Genomic DNA, 13,238 nt, shown 5'->3' with positions numbered 1-13,238 from the left:
GGACCGGCTCCCTCGTTAGGTACCCTGCCACACGTACACCTCTCGACACCGCACAGCTCACACTTCAGCGCTGCTGTCTCTGCCGCCAGCTAGGGTTTAAGTGAAGAATCCAAAGCACAAAAGGCCACCCAAGTCCAGCCTTCTTGCCCTTGTAGCCGGAGTTGTCTCTGCTATATAATAAACAAGAACAGCCTGAAGTAGCAACTGCTTGTTCATCCCATAAAAAGCCGAAAATAGCTGTCAAGCAAGAAATGTAGGACTAGCACCATAAGGAATGACATCCCACAAACTAAGCATTTGTTGCACGGAAACAAACCCTGAAGCAAGAGAACACAAGCTATCGCTTTCAAGTCAGAAGTTACGTGCAGCACAAATGTTTTGGAACTGCTTTAGCCATCTGAAGTCTTGCAACTAGATAGCAAGAGAGAACATAACACAGTATACAGTGATAAGAAAACTTGGGGCAATTTTGTGGTGCTCCAGGAAGGGGACCAGCTGCTCAAAATGGAAATAATGCCCTGGTGTTTCTGAGGATTGCAGGTTGTAATGCATAACAGAAAAGCTGTATGGGCAGTTTGGTGAATCAAAGTCAGTCAGCGCTTTTTATAGCATCAGTTTAAACCCTTTTTATTTTGGAAACATGAAGTTAAACAATGCACCTCAGAGTTATAAACTCAGCAACTTTACAATAGGACACTATTGCAAAGCTTACTCTGGTTTCAGATGAAGCACAGGGATGCAGACAAGCTGGAGTGTTATAGAAATCCCAATATTTGGTAGTTTCTTTTGAAGGAGTGTGTCTGAAGATACCAGGTTGTTCACTGCTATCATGATAAACTTAAAAGCAGAGGACTGAAAGTACAGGCAGCACAAGGCAATCTAACCACATGAAGCAAAGTTTACCTTGGTAAACAAGGGATACTCATCCCCAAATACAACTTTTTTAGATTACACTTGGATAAGAAGTTTGGGAAACATTTGGTAAAAGGAGACAAGTCAACACCACAGATACAAAGGACACGGTCACTGAGAGCTAGCAGTGGAACTAACCTACATGACAGTTATTTCCCCCTAGGGAAAAATAACAGCCTCCAGAAAAAAACAAAAACACCAACAACACGCAAACCAAACCCACACACCAAAAAAATCAACCACAAAACACATCATGGAAACAGCTTTAAATATGGAGAAGCTAGCAGGGGACAAGAGACATGCATAGACTCAGTTTTCTGCTCCCTAGCGCCCTTTCCTGAAGTCAGGGATGCTGTAAAGAGAACTTAAGCTTTTCCTTGGAGAAAAACAAGCCAGAAAATTAACTAGCTAAGTGCTGGAACAGTCTGGTGTGTTATTTCCTTGTTCTAGTCCAGCAGAACTAGATGAACCATTAGTAGACAAAAGTTGTTCAGAATCCTCCTCAGAAAAATACCTCTCAGGTAAAACTTTAAAATGTGACTACAGATGAGCAATACTGATGAAAAGTAAGGAGGTCTATACCCACTCACCCATCTCTCTCCAAAAAAAGTATGGAGACGTGCACCAAAGGTACAAATGCACAAGTAGAGTCTCTCTGATTGTCAGAACTTTTTATAGCCCATTTACAAGACTCAGCCTTTGGGCTTAGTCATGTTCTCCTTCCCTTAAAAGGAAAACAGGTTGAGACACCACAGGAGCTATTTGCTGCCATTTAAATTTCGTCATTCCAGGAAAAGAAAATAATCCAACTCACCAGTGTGTTCTCCCTAGCAAGAGGAAACACCATGGAACAGAGACAAAACCATGCTTGACAGTCATTTTTCTGACCATAATTAAGGTGTTTTTTCCTCTTGGTGTGCATTTTCTTACTTGTGGTTGAAAGCTGTTAGATTCACTCTAAGATTGGAGAGAGACTGAGCCTTCCTTTCTGGCAGTTTTAAGATTAGAACTGCATGTGGTATTCCCCTCTGTTGCAAGTACTGCAGGCTTTTGCCATCCTGTAGCAATCCCGCCTTTCCTAAAGGAGTTTGTTATGTAACCTTTCAATATTACCACAAGCATGACTCATTGTAGCAACTGTTCACTATTCTGTGTTTTGCATTTGGAATATAGTCTAGGGTGAAAGAGGAGCTGGCATAGTTGGACTTGCAAACTCAATAGTTTGTAGAGTGACCACTATGGGAAAGCAAATCCTTAGGGAGCTACTTTAACTGTTCACAGAAGTCAGTATTTGAAAAAAGCCAGTATGGAGTTTATTTCAGGATAGAAGTAGAACAGTTTTGGAAAGTCAGCTAAGGAGAGACAGACAAGAGACATCCTAAAGAAACACAGAAACACCCTAGACATGAAACACCAGAGGCACAGCCCCTCACAGAAATAACCACAAAGAGACAACATTCACACAAAAGACATCCTACATGGAGATTTTTTCCAGCACCACCCTGATAAAAACCTAAACCCAAGAGACCAACTAAGACAGAAAGAACATCTCAAAACTCCCAGCTACAACTTTTGTCGTGCGGTACCATACACAGGCTGGGCTTCAATACACCACATCCCTGCACAACATGTATTTTAGGACAAAGATCATAATGTATAGTTATTTTTCCCACCTAGGACAGAAGATATGTTCAGATCACAAGTGGCTTTGCCAGGCAATGCAGGATATACCAGGAAACATTATTTTAAATAGAACCATTTTTTACAATTGACTTGTAGCAACTGGCCCTTTCACATCAGCAACTCTTGGTTAAAGTTCAGAAGACCTACCAGAAAGATTGAAGACCTCAAACATTACCTAGTTCCAAACAGAAGTCATCTGAAGAGCTGCTGCTTTCTATGTCCATGTTTTGTCCTTGGCTGTTGGGGGCAGCCTCAGACTCACTCTGCCCCCAGTCCTGCCCTCTTGTCCTTACCACACCAACCTTCCACAGCTGCAACAGCTCTGGAATTTATATAGTTGCTCAACAATCCAAATTCAGCTCCTCCCAACCTCTTGCCCCCTCAAAGCAACCTGCTGAATCCCTGAAGAAAGTATCAGAAAGTGGCTAATTGAGGTCAAGCTGTGCCTAACCTAAGTGCACAGTATGACTAAAGGGTTTCCTTTTGTAGAACCAGATGTAACATACATTGTTTCTAAAGCTTTCGGTCTTTTCAGTTCTGAGGCTACTGCCGGGCTCTGGTACTACAGAAATTTTGAAGCCTAGGACAGGCTTTTGCTCTAAAGTCAGGATAGTTCTGCCGCATGAGCTACTCCATACCAGCTTGTTTGACACTGGAGTGGATGCCCAGGTTAGAAGGCACACTGTAGAGATGCTCCCTCCTGTTTCAGCTGCACTCCATCCTGCTTGTTCCATCCTGACATCAGATGTCACGGGGTGACAAGAGACGTCCTCTAAGCTGCAACACAACTTCTACAGCACTAAAGGAATGTGCCCAACCACAGAGGTGACAGAGGCAGATATGCTGCAGCTACAGCTGCATGGGCCAAGATTATCACTGCCTAGCTTTGAATTCAGACAGGTGTGTCAAGCCTAGTATAAGGATGGGACAATCCTGAAGAGAGTGAGTTGGATTTTCTTGAAGCTATCAAAATCTATTTAGAAAGGGGCTATGGGGTTCAAAGAACACATCTTGATATGTTTGAGAGTTCTGTTTGTTAAGCAGAATTTAAAACTTTTTTACCACGTTCGAAGTAATTTAAACAGTTATAATTCCTATGAAATTGAAGTCTTCCATCTCTAGTATTGATTTATGTACTGTTTACACCCAAAGCCCAAAGGAAATTTACAAGTTCACACATCAAATAAGCCATTGATACACAAGTTTATCAAGATTTTTCATTATGATTGACTAATTGAAGGTTAAGAAAGTATGTGTCTAAGTTAATGGGAGCAAAGCCTGAACGGAGTTTGCTGGTTACAGCTTTAGCTACAAGATTATGTAACCCAGGTTCCTCTGATGATTTTTCTGTTGCTGACATGTCTTCACAAGTCCTGTTATCTGTCATCTCTTCCCCAGCCTATGTCCTCCTTCTTCACTTCCCAATATTTGAAAAGTTCTTATATATTAAGTAGTTGCTTTGAAACTAATCTCCAGGTTTCTCTTTTATGGGAGCTGAGTCACAAAAAGAAGAACAGAAATACTAAGTAGGTTACATCCTGGCACTTCTAAGACTTCCTGCCATAGTGACACTTTAGGAAAAAAGATGCAGTAAGTTACTTACCTAAGTCTGCCTTCCTACATAGTTTGCTAGCACCAAGAAGAAAAAAAAATCACAAACAGCCTGCAAAGAAAATAATTTCAAGTAATGTCAAAACTTCCAGTGTTACACCTTGTTCTGTCCAAACTGTTGAGAAATGGAAGCTAATTCAGCCAAATATTCTGTAGGAAAATATGGTCACAATGGCAATAGAATTAACAAAAAGAAATAGTTCAGTGCTCCAAAGATCTATGAAAAGTTTAGAATCAGGTCACAGATGTTGCATCAATAAGGAACATAATGCATCAATGGCTGACAGTAGCTTTGTAATTTTTGTTTCAAGAACATATAACCCATCTTCTGCAACCTCCTATGCAGGCTTCACCTGCAAGCTCTTTAGTTTGCCTGCAAATCCTACTCAGGGAATAGATTTCTGGGATGATACACCAGCATTTTTACATGCTCTTTGTGCATATGTTGAGGACTTCTCAGGTTGAACAGACACCTGATTTTCCATGAAGGTGAACATCCAACACTTTGTAAAACACAAACTCCTTAAATGACTCTGAAATTGCTCAGTCAAGAGGAATCCCCTTGTTAAAAACAATGGGCATTGAAGCACAGCACTTCCTCCAGGGAAGTTCTGTATCAGAGTAACTACAACAACACCTAGAAAAATGAGCCATTTGAAGCTGTGCCCACTTGCTGAGTCTCACTGATGGCTAAAACTTGCAAGTGCTGAGCAATGTTGGCAGAGAAATTAAAAGGATGGCAAAGCTTTAGATGGCAATTGAGTAAAGCAGTTCAATTCCTTCAGGGCTGGAAGCAGAAACAGGTTGCAAATGCTTAGCACTGCCAGGAAGCAGCTAATTGTCAATAGAGATTTAGTTTCTACAGAGGTTTTTCACTTACTGTAACTATTGGGTGGGAAGAAAGAGTGATTTCTTCAGTCTCCCCTAAAATGAACTGAAAACTTCCCAGCTGCTACAAGCCGATGTAAATGGAGACATCTGACAGAATGGACAGATTTGCCTTCTTAAATTGCTTTCATCAAGATCAGTTGCCCAAAACAGCCACTGTGGAGATGAGGACCAGGAGAGGAGCAGGACCACATCTTTCAAGTATCAGTCTACATTTAGACTGCAATTCTCAGTTGTTTTAACCTCCCATATCCACTGCAGACTCTTCCCCATACAAGCTGGAAGGAAGGATGGCATTTTCTAGCATGAGTCTCCAAAATATGAGTCATTTAGTTCAAGGGATTTTGCATAAAATGCACAAGCACCAACATGAATTTTTTTGCTTTGCATGCAGCAGATTGGGTGAGAAGAGCCTGCTCTTTGCACTGAGAGTAAGGATAATATTCTGAAGTTTCAGTCTGGCAGTGACATGATTGAGGCCACATGTCCTCTTATTCTGAGCAGAGTTAAGCACTTAATTCTCACATAGACAAGTCAGAGCTCTAAGACACAGCTACAAAGGCTGTAATGGCACCTATTGTACAACCCACCACATCTGTTTTGGCAGCAATGAGCTCTAACGATGCACTGAGCAGCAGCCCAAATTTATGTAAGTTCTCTTTCACAGTGCAAGCATTTAAAGACATATGAGACTGGCACACATTCCTTTCTACTCCCATGTGCCAAGGCAAAAGGAGGTAGGAAAGGGGCAGAGCACATTAACTGCAGCTGTTAATGCTACCTCATTAGTATAGCCTCTGGAAAGTCACCTCCCTCTCCATTTTACAGTAGATATTTCTGTTTGTATTTGGAGTCTTATCTGGAAGCTTCTGTGCAAGTGGTGTAACGAGTTTTCTAGTGATTATAATATCACTTACTCCCAGGACATTACAAACACAGCTTGCCTGCAAAAGTGGGCAAGGACCACAAGAGGCATTACAAAGGACTTGCCACTACTTTCTATGCCACATTAGTGTATTCACCTCTTTACAAAAGTGTATTGCAGGCAATATTGCAAGAAGGACATCCCATTAAACATGGCACACTTTGAGCTGAACACAGAAGAAAACTATTTTCCCCATACTAGAGATAGCAGTTGTGAAATATCAAGCAGTTAAGGGTCCAGTACAAAACTCAACACTGGAAGACAAGAAATTGCAAATTCCCTAGTTAGGCATTAATACTAAATATCCCTGTTTCATAGCATGTTCCAGTTGAAGATCTACAACATCAGGGCCCCATCTAATCAATAATTTTTTCTGCTGCTGTTTTAAGTAAGCCCATTCAAATATTTATTTGCAGCTAGATCTAGAGATGTTATTTCCTGACTATTTTCCCCACAAACCTGAGGTGATTTCTGTTCCAGTCTTCAGGCCGTACCTGAAGATCAAGCTGAACAACTATCTGAAGCAGACTTTTTCCATGTTAGCTGCCAAAGTAAAAGAGTAAGTCAAATTTCAGACTGACACAACTAACTGTAAGACTAGTTCAAGCTGCCTTTCTATGGGGACTTTCAGAAACCTTTCTTTTGCCCAGTAAGACTACTTTTAAAAAATGCAGTGAGTTAGAAAGTGTGTGAAGGGCTTGTTTAAACAGGAGGCTAACACCATTGTACCACGGCCATTTCTAGGTTTTAAGATTTTCATTCCAGAGCAAATATTCTCTCATCTGCTTCCCAGTCTATCCCTCTTCCTAAGACACTACTGTAGCCTGTGATCCCAATTCAGCATCAAACTCCAGATGGATGTCCCATACTGCAGCAAGAGCTTGGATGTTACATGGGTGTGCCGTATGGGCACTGAGGCTGGAAGACAGACAAATGAGAATTTGTAAATTCAGTTTTAGATTAGGATACAGGGTGTTTTTGTGCCAAAGGATTGTGTTTTTCTCTTTCAGATAGACCAGTGATGAGAAAACATGTTGAATTAAAAATGTCAGATATACTGGTTAACTTACAGGGTATGGGAGCTGGTGGGTTTTCTTAGTGTTCTATTAGATTAACTCTCCCTGTTCTACACTGAAGTTAGCACAGACCAGAGGTGAACTCTTGAGTCCACATAGCAGAGTATCATCCCATCAAGACTTCCCAGATCAGTTCAGCTGCATAAATTTTCCTGTCTCTCTTAAGCATGGCTCATTCACCTCAGCCAAGTCTCATGCTGACTTAACCATCCAGACACCATTCAGGCTCTATAGACAACTGAGCATGACCGAAGTCCTGCATCACCCTTTTCTGCATCAAATTCTTTCCTCCAATAGTTTCTTTTCCCAAACACACAAGTAGAGCCCAGGGAGACAAACCTACAGGTTTGCTTGTACCCTGCAAACCACATACAAAAGGGTTGGAGGAAACTGGGTTACAGAACACTAGTGCTGGTTCCCATCCTAAGTCAGAACCAACACCACTTTTGCTAAAGACTCTTCCATCTTGATGACCCAGGTGACACAGTCAGGAACATAGCCTGGTTTTCAGCTCTGTTGTCACGGAGGTGTCCAGGTCTGCAGTTTCAAGGCCGTGCTTTCCCCACCACACAGACACACCCAGCAAGCACCAGGTCCAACGCTACACTGAATCCACCAGGCACAAAGCTGTACCTCGAGCAAAGCACACACTTACACACAAAGGTCTAGTAATTTAAGCTATGGGATGCTGCTCTGTGGAGAAAAACAATACTTCTGTCAACATCTAAGAAAGCACATGCATATGTAATTAATTATAAAAGATGAGCTTTCTGGTTAATGACAATGAGGAAGAGAACCTCTTTAAGATTACCTGTAAAGGCTCATCCCCTCCCATGAATGTAGTGGAGCTGCCATTACCACAACACTTCAAAGGCCTCCTCTTGAGACCACCAAGAGCAAATATAGCCCAAGCCACTCCATCTTTCCATACACCCACAGACCTACATGCACTTAAGAACAGACAGTCATTGCCCACTGTTCCTTGGCCCTGAACAGAGTCCGCCCTTGTTCATTCTCACCCCCTCCCGTTCACTGCTGTACACAGCTGCCACCAGCTCTTAAGCTGAAAGAGAGAAGTGCTGTATTCTGCTCAAGGCTGAGGGAAGAGGGAAGTTATTAATGACCCTGTCTGCTTCTTGCATAATCCCATCTAGTGGGATGTCTTCTTTCATTAATAGGAAATGCATCTATCCGAATCAAGCAAGCAGCCTATCTGATCACCCATTCACTTCTTGTTTAGCATTTGTACTGCAGTTATTTTCTTAAGAGATTAATTACCATTTGGGGTAGCTCAGCAGTAATTTGATAAAATTGTTTCAACACATGCAGATGCTGTGTAAATGTGAAGTTTATATATGCTATATACACACACACACACATTTTCTATAAAAGCATGAAGTACCAGTCATTCAAGATGTACCAGCAGAAGTTAAAGAACTCACATTTTTAACTACTTTAAAATTAAAGTTACACAAACAGCACCTTAAATTCAGCTAAGGAGTCATCCTAACTTGAGGCAAATAATTATCTAGAAATAGCAACACATTAGACTGTCCATTTCTCCTAACTTCCAGCCTTCAATTCTGAAAGCGTTTACAGTCTTCACAGACCTAAGAAGAGCCTGGAATAGTTGTAGCATTGAAACTGAAGAAACATTATGTTAAGAGGCACAGGAGATAGTTTGAGTAACCAAACTGCTAAACAAACAAGCATTATCCAAACCTGTAAGGTTCATGTTCTCCACTCTCTATTCGTATCAAAAGATCCCACTTGTTGGGAAGTGACTGTCAGTTAGGGGAGAGGGTTATAGAAGACAGAAAAGTTTCGCTGTACTAAGTGTACTGGACGAGCTGGCCAGCAGAAAGGACCAGAGAGGATAATGTTTCACCACTGATTTAGCACTGATTCTATGAGATCTGGATTCATATATCCAGCTATCCTTTTCCATTAGTTCAATAGTGAAATGTTTAATTTCAAATATTTTATATGATTTCATAAGTTTCAAGGTTCTAATGTAGTTTACACATTTTAAAGTTTTCAAGACAGTCAAATGTTTCACGTCACAAGCTGATAGTTCTCTGAAAATTTAAAAACAGATTCAGTACTGAAGGCTTCTACATGCATATTGGGGGTCTCCATGGTTGCCTCAAGCCAGCCATAAAGACGTAAGCATCTCAGATTTTAGGATAATGTGGATGGAGAACCACTTCAGCATATACAAAGGAGCTGCAGATTGGCTGGGATAATAGCGATGCAAGGCTTTGTTTAAGCCTGTCTGCGAACGGGGTGGGATGAATTCCATTAATCCTCTCCTACTTCTGTGGGAACTAAGGAGAATTTTGGCTTTTATACAGCCTCTTCTGCAATGCAACAAGGGCAGGGATTGAACAGGAGACACATGCCTGATTTTTGTTGTTATTAAATATGGGGAGTTGGAAGAGCAGAGGCTCATGGCAAAAAAGCAAAGCAAAGCACCTCTCCTCCCCCACCTCATGCACTTATGAGAAACACAAGAGCTGCAGCCACTGAGGAACAGCATCCTGCAATTCCAGCTCACCACGGCTCAAGCGCCCTCCCTGAGAGCTGCTAACAAGCAGCCACAACAAGCCACAAAACAGAGGACTAAGCAAAGAGTTCCTCAGGCCTAGCTTCAAGATGCAAATCAGATAAGAAAAGTCAAACAAAGGAGCTGCAAAACACTTCCAACGTGTTTAATAAGGAGTGGGATTTGTCCAAGACTACAGTCTTTGTAAATTAAATGAAGGAACCTGTGTATTTGCATTTAACCAGAAATACTTGTCTCAGCTTAGGAGAAAGGGATAATAGGTCACACTAGTCAATAACATCAAGAACCAGTAAAATAATATTTTTACATATATAAAAATACATGTCTGTTGCATATATATGTGTGTGTGTATATATACACACACACTTATTTGCAAGATTAATATATGGCCAAGAAAGTAACTAACTACCTACAGCACTACACATACACACAGCACCAGATTAGGAACAGCTGTGAGGATAGTTTAGTGAAACGACGTTAAGTATAAACTATAAATGCAATTCAGTGAGAGACAGAACTACAAAACACCAGTCTGTGGACTGTAGAAGAAAGCTGCAAAGATGGGAGCAGAAGCTTACAAGGCAGGGATGATTTAAGGCATTACTTAAGAAGGGAAAACAAAGACGCCGCTAAAGAAGCCTGACCATTCTAGAAAGTTGAACTTCGAGAACAATGCACTAAAAAGCCTGTATTTGTAATTACCACAGGACTTTACTCAGGTCTTGCTGACAAAGCAGCCAGAACCTCAGAAAACAATTAGTCATAAGTATAGTACCTTTGCCACCCTTATTACCCACTAGAATGCTTCCTACTAAAAATGTAGTGAATAAATATGTTATTGGAAAGTCAGGAAAGTTACAAGGAAGAGTTGTGAAAGACTTTGTGTGGTTTTAACAATAAAACACATGGGTTGCACAGTCTGGTGCACAGTTCAAAGTTAAAGACTAAGCATCCTTTGGTTAACCAAGTCAAGTAGCAGAAACTTCATCCTTCCTCTGCCTGTTTCATATTCCGTACAAAACCACAACTAATCAGGGGCTGAGGGCACAGGGCTGCAGCACTGTATGTAAATTGCTACTGATGAGTAGCAGTTTAAAGAACAAGAAAAACTAAGTTTTCTGCCCTAAGACAAAAGGCCAGTTTTGTCTGACAAGCCTCCTCAGGTCTTAGTGGAAGTGAGACTGGAAGAAACGAATGATGCAGGATACGATAGGAGAAGAAATGTGAGCAGTCTTAGCGGGCCAACAGCATGTTCAATTTGAAGAAACTTTTCTTAGCTCTAACTGCAAAGGACCAATTAAATCTCTTCCTTTAGAGCCATGTCCCAAAGCACCTCCAACAATATGCTCTGTGCTGACAAAAGAAGTTCTTTATTCCCAAGTTCCTACCTCACCTGAAAGGTGGCAGTGTACCTTCAGAGCATGGCAGCATTCCTGGGAGTTCTGGGTGTCAATTTTTTATTCAAGTCTTAAACTACATTCAGAAATCTGGAGTTAGTACCAGACAGTCAACCTCGACCTCATGAAACTGCCTTGCAGAAAGCCAAGACAGGAACACTTACAGCCTGTGGTCTTTGCAGGGTGTACCTGTGTGTCCCTCTTCAGCAGTCCTGCCAACTCAGTGGCTTTTGCTTACAACAACATTCTCTTCTTCCGAGGTCATCTGTTTGCAGGTTGTTTAAGCAGCCTTGGGATCTGTTAGATTTTATGAGTTATTTGGGCATGTGGCAGCCACAGCATCTCCAAGCAGTAATTCTGAGTTGAAGATCAGACTATGCAGCCAACCAAGCAACCAGTAAACTTCATGACTGGTACAGGTTCATTCTAAAAAGTTGCAATTCCAAAATCAAGGCGTGTCATCATCCTACTTCCATGCATTGTGGTGGTTTCCCCATTGACTATAAAATTTAAGTCAAGTGTCATCTGGCAAAAATCCTTCCACAGCATTCTCCCTGTTGCTGCCGGGGGCAAAGGTCCTACCTGGCAAACTTTTGAAAGAAGGGACCCTCTCTAGTATCCATGACTATTATTTCAGTTTTTGAAGACTCAGGAATGCACAGGTCTCAGTTCAGGATCTGGACCACAATCCCCCAAATGTTGCAAAGAATCCAAATAATATGTCTCCTTTATCAGTGAAAAATCCTGCTTTCACTTGGGCCCAACCTGACAGAGGTGGGCCATGCTGCTTTCCACAGGAATTTAAAGATTAGTTATTACTGAGGTCTGTTGCATAATTAGATAGCCTCACTTGAGAGGTGCACATCCTAGGAAGCTAAGGAAGGTATCTGACTAAACTCTGCAAGTGCCCTGTGGAAGGAAGAGCCGGTAGTGCAATGCTAATCCATCATGTTCTGGTTCCCTCCACCTCTTTCTGCCAATTCCAAAGCCCAGCCAGATCCACCGCAGTAACAGCAATGCCACAGGGAGGTTTCCCAACAACAAAACCCCCTCAGCACTTCTGTACTTTCAGTAACCAACATCTTCAAGTTAAAGGATTACCTAGACAGTTGCTCAGGTACAGAGGGATAACCACGGCAGAGGCAATGCTCAGGACATCCTGGATGCTGTAACACTGTAGGTGCAGAGTGACACCAAAGACATAAGCCACTGGCATTTCCAATGATAAGCGATGACTTGCAGGGTTTTCCACATGCTTCTCCCTAATCTGTAGGTGAATTACCATTCCCAGCATCAGTACTCACTACTCCAGTTTGGCCAGATGTCAGAGAGACTGTCCCAACTTACTGCTTTGGGCAGCAGGAGCAACCAGTTTGTTTCTCAATAATTTGGGATCTCAGAGAAAGCAGAAAGTGATACAGTTTTGTTTCATTCAGTGAAAGACAACCAGTAAGCAGATACTATTATATTTCTTAGCAGAAAAACAAACTAACAAACCTCAAAACCTTCACCTGCAAAAAAGCCCACATTTTTACTGTGATACTACATTTCTGTGTATAATAGATGGTGGACTTCTATGAAAATAGTTCTGTGCAAAACAACCAGTAACTTCCATAATGTCAGAGAAACACCCAGCTCTGTGTGACAGTCCAGCCTTCTGGAATACTGCTAGAATATTCCATGACTGTTACCAACAGTGACTTACTGTCTCCTGCCCTATTCAACAAGAAAAGAGAAAAACCCTTAGATTGCAGATATTTTTCCATTTAAAAAAATAATTCGTTCCTTTTCTAGCCCCATCCTTTTCCCTTTCCAACTGCTAGGAGAAATGCAAGAAGCGGGGAGAAGTGAGAACAAGACAGCATCATACAAACCAGATTTCAACAGCTGCACTGGCAGTTTCAACACTGCTGCTAAGAGATCCCCACGCATGAGCCTGGGCAGTCCCGAGATGAGGATGCTGCAGCACGTACCGAGTTCTCCACTGCCTTGCCGAGCCAAGATAGTTACAGGCGTTCTCATCATTGTCTTGCACTCAGTGTAGTTGCTTACACCGGTGTAATGGCAGCCTCCCATCTCGGGATACTCCCAAGATCTTGCGCAGAAGCAGTTAACGAAGCAACTTTTCCCAAAACAGCTCAGGTGTTTTCTGTGCTCCCCGCTGAGCCAGTGCGGTTCTC

At 41.8% G+C, this 13,238-nt stretch overlaps 2 protein-coding genes across 17 annotated transcripts in view; one reads left to right on the top strand and one right to left on the bottom strand.

Moving 5' to 3' along the window:
• Positions 1 to 13,238, top strand: part of MCF2L2 (MCF.2 cell line derived transforming sequence-like 2) — a 160,634-nt gene that overhangs the window by 86,142 nt on the left and 61,254 nt on the right. The window lies entirely within an intron of this gene.
• B3GNT5 (UDP-GlcNAc:betaGal beta-1,3-N-acetylglucosaminyltransferase 5) overlaps positions 1 to 13,238 on the bottom strand; it is a 19,797-nt gene that overhangs the window by 5,081 nt on the left and 1,478 nt on the right. Inside the window, exon 2 of one of the 7 annotated variants that reach the window (XM_017726956.1) lies at positions 13,032 to 13,153. The exons of 3 other annotated variants lie outside the window; for them this stretch is intronic. The gene's annotated coding sequence lies outside the window, so the exon portion shown is untranslated. 3 more of the 7 variants (XM_017726958.1, XM_017726959.1, XM_017726961.1) reach the window with 3 other exon arrangements.

Source organism: Corvus brachyrhynchos, unplaced genomic scaffold (assembly GCF_000691975.1).
Source record: "Corvus brachyrhynchos isolate BGI_N302 unplaced genomic scaffold, ASM69197v1 scaffold162, whole genome shotgun sequence".
NCBI lineage: Eukaryota > Metazoa > Chordata > Aves > Passeriformes > Corvidae > Corvus > Corvus brachyrhynchos.
This window is presented reverse-complemented; position numbering and strand designations above follow the sequence as displayed.